Source organism: Gopherus flavomarginatus, chromosome 1 (assembly GCF_025201925.1).
Source record: "Gopherus flavomarginatus isolate rGopFla2 chromosome 1, rGopFla2.mat.asm, whole genome shotgun sequence".
Classification (NCBI taxonomy): domain Eukaryota; kingdom Metazoa; phylum Chordata; order Testudines; family Testudinidae; genus Gopherus; species Gopherus flavomarginatus.
The window spans coordinates 359,444,658-359,461,314 of NC_066617.1; the positions used below are offsets into that span (position 1 = coordinate 359,444,658).

Consider the following 16,657-nt stretch of genomic DNA (forward strand, 5'->3'; position numbering starts at 1 on the left):
AGAGCTAGAATAGAAATATATCACCTTTATTTTTAGCATTTGGATTAGGGGCCTGAACCCAATTGTGCTGAGCGCTGTGCAAACATATTACCAGGCTGAGGAATTAACCACCAGCCTCCCTCACACATGTATTTCATTCTTTCCCCCTCCACATATTGTTTGAGGGCCCAGTTCTGCTCCAATGAAGTGAATGGGAATTTCCCCATTAAATAGATTGAAAAGAAGCAGGAGCAGGATTGCTTTAATACTCATTTATAAATAGTAAATTAGAGTGTATGCTGAATAAGACCTAGATCCTCTCTAGCGCTTTTCTTCAGGAGATCTCAAAGTCCTTTACAGAGTAGGTCAGTATCATTATCCCCATTTTACAGATGGGGAAACCAAAGCACAGAGAAGTGAGCTGACTTGCCCTATATCACCCAGCAGCCAAGCTGGGAACAGAATGCAGGTTCTTGAGTTCCAGGCTACTGCTTAAGCTACCAGATGGGAAACCAAGACACAGAGATAATAAGGTTGAGATTTTCAAAGGTGACTAGGGGATTTTAATAGGAGCTGTGTGACTAATGCCCAGATTCTCAAAGATAGTTAGATATTGAAATGAGAGGGAATGAGGCACTGTCATAACATTTTTCCTAGATCTGGACCTTAGCATCCAAAATATGAGTGTTAGCATGAAATCCTCCAAGCTTAGTTACCAGCTTGGACCTGATAACGCTGCCACCAGCCAGGGATTTATACAGTGCCTAGCTCACTGTGATCTCCCCAAAACCTTCCCTGGGAGACCCCAAGACTCAGATTCCTTGAGTCTCACAACAAAGGGGAATAAACCATTTCCCTTCCCCCTCCTCCCCTCCAGGTGTTCCCTCCCTGGGTTCCTGGAGAGATATACAGAAGCAAGCTCTGTGAATCTAAACAGAGGGACTCCACCCTCCCTGTTTCCAGTCCTGGAAAACACAAGTACCGAGAGGTCTAATCTCTCCCCCACCACCTTCACCCAGAGGGTATGCAAAGTCAGGCTTAGTAAATGTAACACAAAGAGATTTTCCCCCTGACTTCTTCCTCCCACCAATGCCCTGGTGAGCTGCAGACTCAATTCCCTGGAGTCCCCACTAAAGAAAAACTCCAACAGGTCTTAAAAAGAAAGTTTTACATAAAAAGAAAGAAAAAATACATAAAAATGGTCTCTGTATTAAGGTGACAAATAGAGGGTCATTTGCTTAAAAGAAAAAAAATGAATAAACAGCCTTATCCAAAAAGAATACAATTTAACCATTCCAGCAACTACACACATGTAAATACAAAATAAAACAATATAAACCTATTGTCTTGCTATCTTTATACTTACAACTTGGAAACAGAAGATTAGAAAGCTGGAGATAGAAAAATCACTCTCAGAGCCGAGAGGGTCAGACACAAGACAAACTCACACCCCAAAACTTCCCTCCACCCAGGTTTGAAAAAGTCTTGTTTCCTGATTGGTCCTCTGGTCAGGTGTTTCAGGTTACTCCTTTCCAGGTGAAAGAGACATTAACCCTTAGCTATCTGTTTATGACAGGCACCTAAATACCTTAAGGATTTAGGACCAGATCTTCAAGTCAGCTTTGAGAGTCTCAGCCTATGTGATTTACCCAAGGTCATGCAGGGAGGTTGGAGGAGACTGAAGGTTTGAACCTAAATCTCCCGAGCCTTTACCCCAAGACCATCCTCCTTCTAGAATGTGTACCTGTAAGGTCCCAGACATGAAGTTACTTTTGCCTGAATACAGTGGCACCGACAATGCAGCTCTTAAGCAGCCTTAGTTGTCAAGGGGCCAGTTTGTGTTAATTTGCTGCGTTACTGTTAAAACAAACCAACCCCTTACATGCATAACAGCTTTGTTCAGTCTGATGGATTCCACAGCACTTTGCAAACTTAGGACCTGATCCCACAAACCCTTTCTCATGTGGGTGGTCCAACTGAGTTCAGTGGGAGTGTGTGTGTGAGTAAAAGTTTGCAGAGCTGAGCCCTGATATATATGTCTAGATTCTGGAAAGTCCTTATGGGAGTATGAAATGGAGTAGGTGGGACAGAGAAAAGAGCCCCCCACTGACTTTCTGAGCCTCATGTAACAACCAGTAGTTAGACATGGAGCCTCTGCTTTTGTAGTGAAGGCACAAGATTAGAGGTGAAATCCTAGCACCACTACAGTCAGTGGGAAAACTCACCCTGGGTGTCTAGAGAGCTGAGGTTCAATCCACAGTTCTGCTTCAGACTCCCTGTGTGACTCTGAGTGAGTTGTTCTTTGCCTTAGGCCATGTCTATACTACAAACTTTGGTTGATGCAAGTTCTATTGGCATAATGCTGCTACAGTTAGGCCTGGTCTACACTATGCGTTTATACCGATTTTAGCAGAGTTAAACCGATTTAACGCTTCACCCGTCCACACAACGAGGCCCTTTATGTCGATATAAAGGGCTCTTTAAACCGGTTTCTGTACTCCTCCCCGATGAGAGGGTTAGTGTGGCCGCAAATCGACGGTATAGCCTGGCCAGTCATGAAACTGGCAAAGAACAACTCACTCAAAGTCACACAGGGAGTCTGAAGCAGAACTGTGAATTGAACCTCAGCTCTCTAGACACCCAGGGTGAGTTTTCCCACTGACTACAGTGGTGCAGAAGACAAAAGACAATGGCTTACCATGGCAGCATGCAAGCTGAATTCTGCTGCCCGGACCTGCGTCTGTGCTCGGTAACACCAAAGCCGCAGGCACTCAATATTAAGATGCAAAATGTGACCTTGTAGTGAAAACACATGTGCTATGTAAGGTGAATAGTGTTGTTCACCATGAAAGAGTAAGAGCATTGTTGTCTAAAATGTATCTTTTTAAATACTTCTCTCCCTTTTTTACCTCCCTCATGAAGCTGCAAATTTTTCAAGCTTCTCTACTCCATCCCTACTCCATCTCAGATAAAGCAGCGGAAAAAAAAGATGCGAGAAGAAATGTTTTCGGAAATCATGGAAGTGACCCGCAATGAAAGAGCTCATCTGAATGAATGGAAGGACGTGGCAGCAAATTACAGGAAAGATGCCAGTGACCATGAGGACAGGAGAGATCAACATGAGGACAGGAGGGATGAACGTGAGGACAGGAGAGATGCTCGAGCTGAGAGGTGGCGGCAGGAAGATCAGTGGTGACGGGATGCAACTCTGGGGCTGCTGCGTGATCAAACTGACATGCTCCAGTGTCTGGTGGAGCTTCAGGAACAGCAGCGAGGTCACAGAGTGCCGCTGCAGCCCCTGTGTAACCACTCTCCCCTCTCACCATGTTCCTTAGCCTCCTCACCTGCCAGACGAGTAAGAACTCGTGGGGGTAGGATCTGTGCACCTGCCCACTCCACCCCAGTGGACAGCCCAACCAAAAGGCTCTCATTATTATGAAATATTTTTAATGGCCTTTTCCTTCCCTACTATCCTCTTCCCAAACCGCACCCGGGCTACCTTGTCAGTTCTCTCCTTCTTTTTATAATTAAGTAATAAAGGATACATGATTTTTAAATGAGAGTGACTTTATTTCCTTAGGCCACGTCCAGACTAGGGTATTAAAATCGATTTTAGATACGCAACTTCAGCTACATGAATAACGTAGCTGAAGTCGAATTTCTAAAATCGAGGTACTCACCCGTCCAGACGGCGCGGCATCGATGTCCGCGGCTCTCCATGTCGATTCCGGAACTCCATTCGGGTTGATGGAGTTCCAGAATCGATGTAAGCGCGCTCGGGGATCGATACATCGCGTCCAGACTAGACGCGATATATCGATCCCCGAGCAATTGATTTTAACCCGCCGATGCCGCGGGTTAGTCTGGACGTGGGCTTAGAAAGCAAATTGTGATCGAAGGGGGGGTGCTTTTTGCCCCGTCAGGCACTGGGATCTCAACCCAGCATTCCAATGGGCGGGGGAGACTGCGGGAACTATGGGATAGCTATGGGATAGCTACCCACAGTGCAACGTTCCAGAAGTCGACGCTAGCCTCGGTACATGGACGCACACCGCCGAATTAATGTGCTTAGTGTGGCCGCGTGCACTCGACCTTATACAATCTGTTTTAAAAAACAAGTTTCTGTAAAATCGGAATAATCCCATAATGTAGATATACCTTAAGAACAGGTTGTACAAAGACCTGTCAGGTTTATTTGGTCCTGCCTCAGTGGGCTGGACTCGATGACCTCTCAAGGTTCCATCTAGCCCCACGTTTTTAGGATTCTATGACAGTGACATAAGGAGAGTAAGAACTGAGCAATAGCTTTGGGATTTGTTCCTTTACCTTCATTTGAGCTATGTGGTTCTTGCCCACTGTCTTCTGCATATCAGTAAGTGTGCACGTGTTCAGCTGTGCAGATCCATGAAACGTTATGCCTCCCAAGACAGCCTTCTAATTGGGTTCAGTGCCCCTCGGGAGTTCTCTTAGCCTAATACTATAATTTATAATAAAGGAGAAGATGGAGTAGGGAAGCTTTGCTGAGCTGGAATATTATATATACAATGTGCCCTGAGTGAAACAGAAAACAAAGCAGGCTAACGTATACAGATATTTTTACAGGGACAGGCACCAGGGAAAGAGGGTAGGAGAAATAGTAAGTGCTTTGCACACAAGAGCACCTTTCCTCTGAGGCCTGGTCTACACTACACGTTTATACCGATTTTAGCAGAGTTAAACCGATTTACAGAACGAGGCCCTTTATATCGATATAAAGGGCTCTTTAAACCAGTTTCTGTACTCCTGCCAGGCGAGAGGAGTAGCGCTGAAATCGGTATTACCATATCGGATTAGGGTTAGTGTGGTTGCAAATTGATGGTATTGGCCTCCGGGCTATATCCCACAGTGCACCACTGTGACCGCTCTGGACAGCAGTCTGAACTCGGATGCACTGGCCGGGTACAGAAAAAGCCCCGCCAACTTTTGAATTTCATTTCCTGTTTGGTCAGCGTGGAGAGCTCACCAGCACAGTTGACCACGCAGAGCTCATCAGCACAGGTAACTATGCAGTCTCCTGAGAATCGAAAAAGAGCTCCAGCATGGACCGCACGGGAGGTACTGGATCTGATCGCATACAAACTGAATTCTGCTGCCTGGACCTGCGTCTGTGAGATTTCTAACACCAAAGCTGCAGGAACTCAATATTAAGATGCAAAATGTGACCTTGTAGTGAAATCACATGTGCTATGTAAGGTGAATAGTATTGTTCACTGTGAAAGAGTATAACCATTGTTCTGTAAAATGTATCTTTTTAAATACTTCTCTCCATCATGCAGCTGCAAATTTTTCAAGCCTCTCTACTCCATCCCGAAGACTATTTCAGATAAGGCGGAGGAAAAAAAAGATGCGAGACGAAATGTTCTCAGAAATCATGGAAGTGACCTGCAATGAAAGAGCTCATCTGAATGAGTGGAAGGACGTGGTATCAAATTACAGGAAAGATGCCAGTGAACGTGAGGACAGGAGGGACCAACTTGAGGATAAGAGGGACGAACGTGAGGAGAGGAGAGACGCTCGAGATGAGAGGTGGCGGCAGGAAGATCAGAGGTGTAGGCAGGAAGATCAGCGGTGGCGGGATGCAACACTGGGGCTGCTGCGTGATCAAACTGACATCCTCTGATGTCTGGTGGAGCTTCAGGAACAGCAGCAGGATCACAGAGTGCCGCTGCAGCCCCTGTGTAACCACTCTCACCACTCACCATGTTCCATATCTTCCTCACCCAGACGTGTAAGAACGCATGGGGGAAGGCTTTGTGCACCCTCCCACTCCACCCCCCATGGAAAGCCCAACCTAAAGGCTGTCATTACTTTGAAATATTTTTAGTGGCCTATTCCTTCCCTCCTATCCTCCTCCCAAACCCCATCCGGGATACCTTATCAGTTCTCTCCCTCTTTTTATAATGACTTTTTAATAAAGAATACATGATTTTTAAATGATAGTGACTTTATTTCCTTAAGCAAGCTGTAATCGAAGGGGGAGGGTGGGTTGCTTACAGGGAATGAGTCAGTCAAGGGAGAAGGTTTTCATCAAGGAGAAGCAAACAAAAGTTTCACACTGTAGCCTGGCCAGTCATGAAACTGGTTTTCAAAGCTTCTCTGATGCGCAACGCTTCCTGATGTGCTCTTCTAATTGCCCTGGTGTCTGGCTGCGCGTAATCAGCTGCTAGGTGATTTGCCTCAGCCTCCCAGCCCACCATAAAGGTCTCCCCCTTACTCTCACAGAGATTGTGGAGCACACAGCAAGCAGCAATAACAATGGGGACATTGGTTTGGCTGAGGTCTGAGCGAGTCAGTAATGTGCGCCAGCGCGCCTTTAAACGGCCAAATGCACATTCTACCACCATTCTGCACTTGCTCAGCCTGTAGTTGAACTGCTCCTGACTACTGTCCAGGCTGCCTGTGTATGGCTTCATGAGCCATGGCATCAAGGGGTAGGCTGGGTCCCCCAGGATAACTACAGACATTTCAACATCCCCAACTGTTATTTTCTGGTCTGGGAAGTAATTCCCTTGCTGCAGCCGTTTAGACAGAGTAGTGTTCCTGAAGACGTGAATATCATGAACCCTTCCCGGCCATCCCACGTGGCTGTTAGTGAAACGTCCCTTGTGATCCACCAGTGCTTGCAGCACCATTGAAAAGTACCCCTTGCAGTTTACGTACTGGCTGTCCTGGTGCTCCAGTGCCAAGATAGGGATATGGGTTCCATCTATTGCCCCCCCCACAGTTAGGGAATCCCATTGCAGCAAAGCCATCCACTATGACCTGCACGTTTCCCAGAGTCACAACCTTTTGTAGCAGCAGCTTAATGATTGCTTTGGCTACTTGCATCACAGCAGCCCCCACAGTAGATTTTCCCACTCCAAACTGATTCCTGACTAACTGGTAGCTGTCTGGCGTTGCAAGCTTTCAGAGGGCTATCGCCACTTGCTTCTCAACTGTGAGGGTTGTTCTCATCTTGGTATTATGGCGTTTCAGGGCAGGGGAAAGCAAGTCACAAACTTCCATGAAAGTGCCCTTACGCATGAGAAAGTTTCTCAGCCACTGCGAATCGTCCCAAACCTGCAAAACTGTGCGGTCCTACCAGTCTGTACTTGTTTCCCGGGCCCAAAATCGGTGTTCAATGGCTAGAAGCTGCCCCATTACCAGCAGGATCTCCAAAGCGCAGGAGCCCGCAGATTGAGAGAATTCTGTGCCCATGTCCTTATCACTCTTGTCGCCGCGCTCCCGTAGCCGCCTCCTCGTTGTCTGGCTTTGTAGGTCCTGGTTCAGCAAAGACTGCACGAGAATGTGCAAGGTGTTCACAACGTCCATGATTGTGGTCTTGATCTGAGCAGGGTCCATGCTTGCTGTGCTATGGCATTTGCACAGTTCACCCAGGAAAAAAGGCGCGAAACGGTTGTCTGCTACTTTCACAGAAGGAGGGGTGAGGCTGTACCCAGAACCATCTGCAACAATGTTTTTTGCCCCATCAGGCACTGGAATCTCAACCCAGAATTCCAAGGGGCAGGGGAAACTGCGGGAACTATGGGATAGCTACGGGATAGCTACCCACAGTGCAACGCTCCGGAAATCGACGCTAGCCTCGGTACATGGACGCACACCCCCAAATTAATGTGCTTAGTGTGGCCACGTGCATTCGACTTTATACAATCTGTTTTACAAAACCAGTTTATGTAAAATCGGAATAATCCTGCAGTGTAGACCTACCCTGAGACTCTCAAAGCACTTTGTGTTAATTAAGCCTCACCACACCCTTGAGAGGGAGGCAACTATTTCCCTTGCTTTCCAGATGTGGAAACAGTGATGCAGAGATGTTAAGGGCAGTCCCCATTCATACTGTTGTTGGCAGAAGCCAAACTGGGACCTAAACAACATGCCCAGAATCATGCAGCCTAGATGAGACCAGGAGTCTTAAAACTCCCAGAGATGTCTCCCCATCACCCCCCAATCACTACTTTACTCTTAGGAGTCTCACCCCACCTACTCTCCCTGATGATCCTAAGGGATCTTTCCTTGCCCATTCTCCTTTCTACTCCCTCAGGGAGTCCCCCACCTTTCCCCATTCACCACTTCCCCCAAAACAAGTGTTCTCCCACCCATTCCTCACTACTCCACTCGACCCCCAGTCTCCTGCTCTAACCATTGGACAATATTTCTTCACTAAAAGGCAGGACAGGGAGAAAAATGTGCCACTGAACTAAATTAAGACAATATTAAGCCATGAAAAACCACAAAATGAGCATCTTCAGTTACAGCAAGGCTACAGGGCCGCCCGGGGGGGGACATGTGGGGCAATTTGCCCCAGGCCCCAGAGGGGCCCCGCCAGCCCTGGCCTGGCAGCAGTCTGGGTCTTCACCGGCATTTCAGAGGTGGGGGACCCTTCAGTCGCTCCGGGATTTTGGCGGTGGGGGGTCCTTCAGTGCTGCCAAAGATTCAGAGTGATTGAAGGGTTCCCTGCTGCCGAAGACCCAGACCACCGCCAGGTGAGTACAAGTGCTGCAGCTTCCCTGCCTTGGCCCAGGCCCCCTGAATCCTCTGGGAAGCCCTGCAAAGCTAGGCCTCTTTAGGGACTTTCCCTTTGAAAAGCAGAATAGACTCTAACTGGGTGGGGAAAAGTCGAGTCTGTTAAGCCTGTAATGAGCAACCACAGGCTTTTTTTTTAAAATAGTGTGGCATTTAAGTAAGAGTTTGATTGCAAAGCTATGCACGATGATTCACTTTGCTCTGCCACGGAACAAAGCTGAGACGCGGCAGGTACCGTCGGAGCCAAGAAGTCTGTGAGTTACCTTCTATACAAGTGAGTTTTGGCACAGTAGCTACTTCACACCCAATTAATTACTTCAGCACTGGATTATCCTTGCAGGCTTCCGGAGAAGTGATAATAGGACCCAATTAAATTAATTTACATTTGCTTTGAAAGCGATTTTCCTTCGGTAAAATTTGAGCTATAATTTGACAGCATCAAAGCCAGCATATTGCTTTTGTCAGAGATATAGCCTGAATTGAGACCAGCAAATCCCCCGGTGCTAACCTGAGGAATCTCTCACTGGGTGAAAACACAGAGGAGGACAAAGAGTTCAGAAAAAGTATTTATTCCTGTGCCCTTTCCTGCAAACTAATAAAAACATACTGTGAAATGCCAAGGGAGGTTTCTGTGCAAGTGTTTGCCAACATAACATGATCCTAATTAAACAAACATTTGTGAGTGAACAGGGAATATGAGAAACCTTGTCTATATTAGGATTTCAGGCACAGTGTTTTTGTTCTGGTGCAAATCCCTGCTGGAGATTTTGTTTACATTACTGCCAGAAGTGCTGCACTGGCATAAATTGTGTCTATGTTAGAGGTTTGCACAGTGCAGCTACGTAAGTGTCTGAAATCCCAAGGCATAAAAGCCAATTGCTTTAATAATTTTCCCTATCCCCCTGTGACCTTTTTGGTAGAAATTGCACTATAGCAGGGAAGAAGAGTGGGCTAGGGCGGGCTGTGTGTTACTTATAGCGGTATCTCTGCAGCAGAGGACAGAATGGATTGGCTGCTCCTTTGAAAAGGAACATCATCCCCTGTTAATGCAAGCTGCAGACCACAGCATGAGCATTAGTCTTCTGGCCACACCCTTTAACTGCCAGCCAACAGCCCTTTTGAGTGTGAGAGCTTTAGTGCTGAGTTAGCATCCCTGTCGCCATGCAAGTAGAGCTACTCCCTTTCCCTGCACTTGTGCATCTCTGCAGCACAGGTGGGATTTGGCCATGGATAAATTACTCCTTTTGGCCCCAGCATCTGCTACAAACACCACGCAGGGTGAAAAACTGATTCATAGATCTTAATGCTGAAGGGACCATTACAGCATCTAGTCTGACCTCTATAGCACATGCCAGTGCTGATAAACGGCCACAGCATTTGGCTAGGGGTAGGACTGCCTAGTTCTCCAAAAAGAAGGAGCTCTCCTACACCAAACTCAAGCAGTGCTGCTCCTTCAGCGTTCAGGTAGCTTCTTTCTTTTCTCTTCCATCTTCATTTTTGCTCTTTCAGGGGCCGGTCGCTAAAGAACTAAAACACTGCCAGGAAGCCCAGTTCTGCAAAATGACCCTTCCCAATTTTCCAGACATCAGAGGGTTGAATGATTCACATCAGCTTTGCACAAGTGTCCCCCGTGAATCCGAGCTCTCTGCCTCCTGAGCGCCACCCTTGGCTACTAGCACTATGGAGCCCAACCACAGCCTTCTACTGTTGCAGTAATTCTTCCTCCTGGAGGGCTAGAGGGTTGTTTTACCACAAGCCCTCAGCAGGGACAGTGTGTAGCAGAGCTGTAACAAGGAATTTTTGCGCCCGAGGCAAGGGCCGGCTCCAGGCTCTTCGGCAGCAATTCGGCGGCGGATCCCTGAGTCCCTGTCAGAGGGAAGGACCTGCTGCCAAATTGCTGCCAAAGAATGAATAAAGTGGTGGCAGCAATTTGGCACCAGGTCCTTCCCTCTGAGAGGGACTCCAGGACACGCCGCCGAATTGCTGCCGAAGAAGCGGCGGCGGTAGAGCTGCTACTCAAGTGCTACCGATCGTGCTAGAGCTGCGCCCCTCTGCTTTGCGTGCCCGAGCCAAGTGCCTCATTTGCCTCGCCCACTGGTGTGTGGTTATACTGCCCTGGCAGCTGACTAGGAACCATACTGTGGGTCGTATTGTTAGCAGGCGTAAATTGATCTGGCTCCAGGCCAGTCAACAGGGTCATAAACTCTACTGAAGTCAATAGAGCTACATAAGTCCTTGATGAGGGTGCTTGGCCCTGTGTCTTAAAGAGTCACAGTCTGGTTCCCTCCATGCTCCAGGAGCGGAAGTAATATGCACCAATCTGTACCTGGCATAGAATACTTCACCTCATAGGATCAGAGAATCAAAGAAGATTAGGGTTGGAAGAGACCTCAGGAGGTCATCTAGCCTGACCCCTTGCTCAAAGCAGGACCAACCCCAACTAAATCATCCCAGCCAGGGCTTTGTCAAGCCTGACCTTAAAAAACTCTAAGGATGGAGCTTCCACCACCTCCCTACGTAACCCATTCCAGTGCTTCACCATCCTCCTAGTGAAATAGTGTTTCCTAATATCCAACCTAGATCTCCCCCACTGCAGCTTGAGACCATTGCTCCTTGTTCTGTCATCTGCCACCACAGAGAACAGCCGAGTTCCATCCTCTTTGGAACCCCCTTTCAGGTAGTTGAAAGCAGCTATCAAATCCCCCCCTCACTCTTCTCTTCTGCAGACTAAACAAGTCCAGTTCTCTCAGCCTTTCCTTGTAAGTCATGTGCCCCAGCCCTCTGATCATTTTCGTTGCCCTCCACTGGACCCTCTCTAATTTGTCCACAATCCTTTCTGTAGTGGGAGGGGCCCAAAACTGGATGCAATACTCCAGATGTGGCCTCACCAGTGCCGAATAGAGGGAAATAATCAATTCCCTCGATCTGCTGGCAGTGCTTCTACTAATGCAGCTCAGTATGCCATTAGCCTTCTTGGCAACAAGGGCACACTGCTGACTCAATCCAGCTTCTCATCCACTGTAATCCCCAGGTCCTTTTCTGCAGAACTGCTACTTAGCCGGTCAGTCCATAGCCTGTAGCAGTGCATGGGATTCTTCCATCCAAAGCGCAGGACTCTGCACTTGTCCTTGTTGAACCTCATCAGATTTCTTTTGGCCCAATCCTCCAATTTGTCTAGGTCACTCTGTATCCTAACCCTATTCTCCAGCGTATCTACCGCTCCCCACAGCTTAGTGTCATCTGTGAACTTGCTGAGGGTGCAATCCATCCCATCATCCAGATCATTCATGAAGATGTTGAACAAAACCAGACCCAGGACCAAGCCCAGTGCTACTGGCTGGTGCACTTGCTGGGGAGAGGAGGCAGGGAGTTAAGGCTTCACCCACTCCTCACCCATGCCTATCCATTCTCCACCAACTTGCATGGGAGGGAGAGCCACTGAAGCTGCTCTCCCCGCCCCACACCAGTGATGCATGTTGCCCACACAACGGCAAAATGGGTGTATTATGTACCCTTACTCCCTTGCGTTGGAGTGGAAGGAGACTCTGTTGCCTTTCTAAACAGGAGGAAAGCTCTAGCAAGCCTCTGTAGCTGTGGAAATTTGCTCCTTCCACCACCGTCACTTTTCCTAGCCCAATGGCATGCCTATAGCTTATCGGCACAGCATTCCTAATAAATCTTTAGCCTCTGGATGGTGATTTATAACTTCTGGAACAAAGGTTAAATCCTCTTCCTCTCCTTGTTAGTGCTGTCTCAAACACTTTCCACAGATCTTTGCCATTTCAGTCTGTGACTAACGGGGAATGTTCTTAATGTTTTCTCTGAATACTGTGTTGGTGCCTCAGTGTCCCCTATGCAGTTCTTAAGTATATAGGTGGTGGAATAAGGGTGTGTGATTGCTGCAGAGCAAAGGGTCAGTGCACCTAAATGCCTGGCACTCTGTCTCCTAGCAACTGATGGCCTGGGCCCCTTCTCTGAAAAGGTGCCAACTGAAGGTGTTGGAGACAAAGAGATCAGGTAGCCTCCTGGCCTGGGAAGAGAGCTGAGCAGAGGAGGAGGGGCTGGAGGGGTTGTCAGTCTGGAGTTGGCTGGGGACTAGAAGTGAAGTGCAGAAGTGGGGGTCTGACTCACTGCCCCCTAGAATAGACCCGGCCGAGGGGTCCAGTTCGCGGTACCTACAAGCTCTGTTTTAGACTGTGTTCCTGTCATCAAATAAACCTCTGTTTTACTGGCCGGCTGAGAGTCACGTCTGACTGCGAAGTGGGGGTGCAGGACCCTGTGGCTTCCCCAGGACCCTGCTGGGGCAGGCTCACTGTGGGAAGTGCACGGAGGGGCATATGCTGAATGCTCCAAGGAGAGACCCAGAAGGTGAAGATCTGTGAGCTTCTTGCCCTGAAAAAGTCTGCTCCAAGGGAGAGGAGGCTCCCCAAAGTCCTGACTGGCTTTGTGGGGAGCAGTTCTAGAGCATCGCCCAGGGACTCCGTGACACAGTCATAGCCCAATAAAATTCTATTTTCCCTTCATCTCGGGTCTCCTATGCATAAAGGCTGGGGGATTTGCGGGAGTCTAATCTTAGCATATCTACAGACTAGAGTTTAGCACCCTGAAGTGGGAGATCACTTCGACTGACAGGGATCTGAAAAGAAGCATCCACTGGACAAAATATCTACTTAGAGCACATGTTGTTTGCATGTCAGCAATGTAATAAAATAAGCATATCATTAGGTGCTGGCCAGGACTTACAAAGCACAGAGTCTTTTCTATGGAATACTTGCTATTAGGGCCACAGCTGGAAGTTAACCAGGCAGCATTGACAGACAGGTCAACAACTTTGCATATAAGTTGTCTCCACTCCGGTAACTACTACCTATCATCAATATTACCTCATTCTTTCCTTGTTCTTTCCTGTCTGTCTGTGTCCATCTGATAGCTCTTGTCTTGTATATTTATACTGTAAGCTCATTGGGGTGGGGACCTTCTTTTTGGTCTGCATTTGTACAGCACCTAGCACAGGAGGTCTTGGTCCATGCCTAGGGCTCCTAGGCTAACAACAATAATAATCTACTGAGACCTGTCATGGCTGAGCAGAGGGCACACAAAGATTGTTTCTTTGTAGCTCTTGGACACTTTTCTAATATTTTTAGTTTTTAAAAGAATGACTTTTTGTGAAGTTTAAACATCACTTTACTTCTTGGTGCAGCTGCAGAACAACTGGGTACTACAGTACTCTGATCCAGAGCCCATGGAAGTCAACTGAAAGGATTCCCACAGACTTCAGTGGGCTTTGGATCAAGCCCTGAGCCATTGTTATATTTCTACCAGATGCAGTTTTTCCTGTTTTAAGAGGAACTTCAAAACGACAATGAAAGCTGAGGTAAGCAGAGGTTTAGCGGCTGAATAATCCCTGGACCAGGCTGTGGAGGCCTTAAAAACAGAAATAAGTCTAAACTAATATTAACATTCTGCTTTCCCTCTCTATGAAAGCCACCTGATTCACTTAAGGTACCCTGGAATTCATCTTCAGTGTTAAATTATTATTATTTGTTAAGGGCTAGATTTGGTCCCAAGGGCACAGCCCATCAAATAGGCGGTGCCTAGCCGGGCTGCCCCAGGGAAGACATTATAGCTCAGGGATCCTCAATTTCCCCCCTTGTTCCCAAATGGTAATAATGTATTGTAGCCTGTAATAAATTATGATGCCCCTCTCCATGTAAGCTCAGCTGGATAATGGGAGTGGAGCAAATACTCTGTCTATCCCCCTTCCCTGCTCACCTGCTTGGAGCAGAGAGTAACAGGCAAGCAGCACAGCTTTCTCTTGTGACCACCAAGCCCAGGATGTACCGGGGGGCTGCTGTGCAGCCCAAGTCACACTCTAGCACTAGATAGTGCAAGCAGAGCACGTGGCACTCCTTCAGTCTATGTCTCTGCACAGAGCTGCAGTCCCATTGCCCCGGTGGTATCCCTGATGTCAAGTCAGAGACCTATGATAATTTCACACTCCCATCATCGTATCATCTTCCACACTGCCCCCTGTGTAGTGCATCTTCCCTACTGAGCTGTGTCAAGCACCTCTGGGTGCGTCTTCACCACCCGCCGTATCGGCAGGTTACAATCGATTGCTCGGGGATCGATATATCGCGTCTCATCTAGACGCGATATATCGATCCCTGAACACGCTTATATAGATTCCGTAACTCCACCAACCCGAACGGAGTTGCGGAATCGACAGGGGGAGCCACAGACATCGATCCCGCGCCATGAGGATGGTGAGTAATTCGATCTTAGATACTTTGACTTCAGCTACGTTATTCACGTAGCTGAAGTTGTGTATCTAAGATCGATTTTCCCCCGTAGAGTAGACCAGCCCTCTGTTTCATTCAAATCCCACCTCAAAACTCACTCCTGTCTTGCTGCCCTTCATGACGTCAGCTAAGGCACCAAATGATATTTAAACCTTTAATGGAACCATCAAGATGTGCACAGGCTTGAACTGAGTAATGGTATGTTTATATTGTTGTAACTCTTCCCCCATCCTGTCCTCAGCGTGTGTCATTTGCGCTTGCTTGCTGCATCATGTATAAAACAAGACTGCCAGCTGGTTGGGGCAGGGGACAGGTCTGTTTATTTGTACAGTGCCTAGTACTCTTTTGACAGTTACCCGGTGGAGAAGGTGAAGACAAGAGCCACAAAAATGATCCAAGGGTTGGAAAAAAAAGGTCTTACATTGGAGCTCGATCTGTTTAGCTTACCAAAAAGAAGATCAAGAGATGACTTGATTAAAGCATGCAAGTTCTTCCACAAGGTACCAAAGGACTCTTTAATCTAGTGAAGAAAGGTACAATTAGAACCAATGATTTGATGCTAAAGCCAGACAAATTCATATTAGAAATAAGGCAAATTTTAACAGTGCTTAACTGTTAGAACAAACTACCGAGGGAAGTGGGGGATTCTCCATCTCTTGATGTCTGCCCATCTACCCTGGACACTTTTCTGGAAGACATGCTTTAGCCAGACACAAGTTACTGGGCTTCTGTGGCTTGTGTGATGCAGAGGATCTAATGGTCCCTTCTGGCCTTAAAAATCTATGGATAAATAACTAATGATAATAACTAATATTTTAATTACGTTAAAACTGATTTCTATGCTGGATGCGCCATGAAGCCAGGCTTTATTGATCTTCAGATTTGTGAACTGTGAGAAGCTTTCAGCATAAAAATCCAGCCTCAACTCAGTTTTCACTATAGCTTGGCAGCTCACCCTTTAAAAATAAGAGCTCAGGTGGTATCCACCATCCATATCATCTGAGCCGGTTAGGATTCAATTAAGAGCATTTCTTGCTTCATTCTAGGAGTTATTAACTGTCAAGATTTTACCTTGGGGTTCCTGGGTTAAATCTTTTTGTCTCTGTGTCATGCTGTGCGGAATAGTTCTGTTCTTTGAAAGAATCCACCCCTCCTTCTTTCACCCCTTACCCTCCCACAGACTCAAGAGTAAGTTGTTTTTAGGTATGTGGTAGTAACAATTTGTCAGGATGCCAAGTTCAAAGTCTGTAACCCACTGCCAGCTTCGAGCCCAAAAGCAAGGTCACAACTAATCTCAGCCTTCTGACCTTCCAATCACATCCGCCATCACTAGATCATAAGAGGAGATGGAAGGGCGTATTTTGAAAGGTTTTATATTTCAGGTGAGGTACACAAAAGTATTGACCAGATGGAAAAAATCAAGAGGCGAGCTAGGGTAGTGTGGAGCATATTAAGGAAGATGAAAGACATCATGTAAGGCAATCTCCCCCTTAGCCTATAAAGGAAGGTCGACAACCAGTATATCCTTCCAGTAATGGCATACGGCACAGAGTCACCAGAAAGTCTGGCAGAGATTGGGCATTCCCCCAGAGAGAGAAAGATAAGTAATTAAATAAGAAGAAAGTGAATAGGTGTAGTTTTACTGTTAAATAATATTACTTGGATATTTTTCAACTTTCATTGTCACATGGGATTGGAATTTCATGGGAATGAGAGTTAGGTACCTAACCTGCTTTGGTGCTTTCGAAAATCCCACTATCTGCATCTTTAGGTGCCTAAATACTTTGGAAAATCTGTCCCTACTGGCACTGTTC

At 47.1% G+C, this 16,657-nt stretch overlaps 1 protein-coding gene across 1 annotated transcript in view; it reads left to right on the plus strand.

Moving 5' to 3' along the window:
* The window catches only part of LRRC32 (leucine rich repeat containing 32), a 360,881-nt gene extending 347,372 nt beyond the window's left edge, over positions 1–13,509 (plus strand). The window contains exon 4 of the transcript XR_007770557.1: positions 13,500–13,509. The gene's annotated coding sequence lies outside the window, so the exon portion shown is untranslated. The remainder of the gene's footprint in view (positions 1–13,499) is intronic.
* The last annotated feature ends 3,148 nt before the right edge of the window (positions 13,510–16,657 follow it).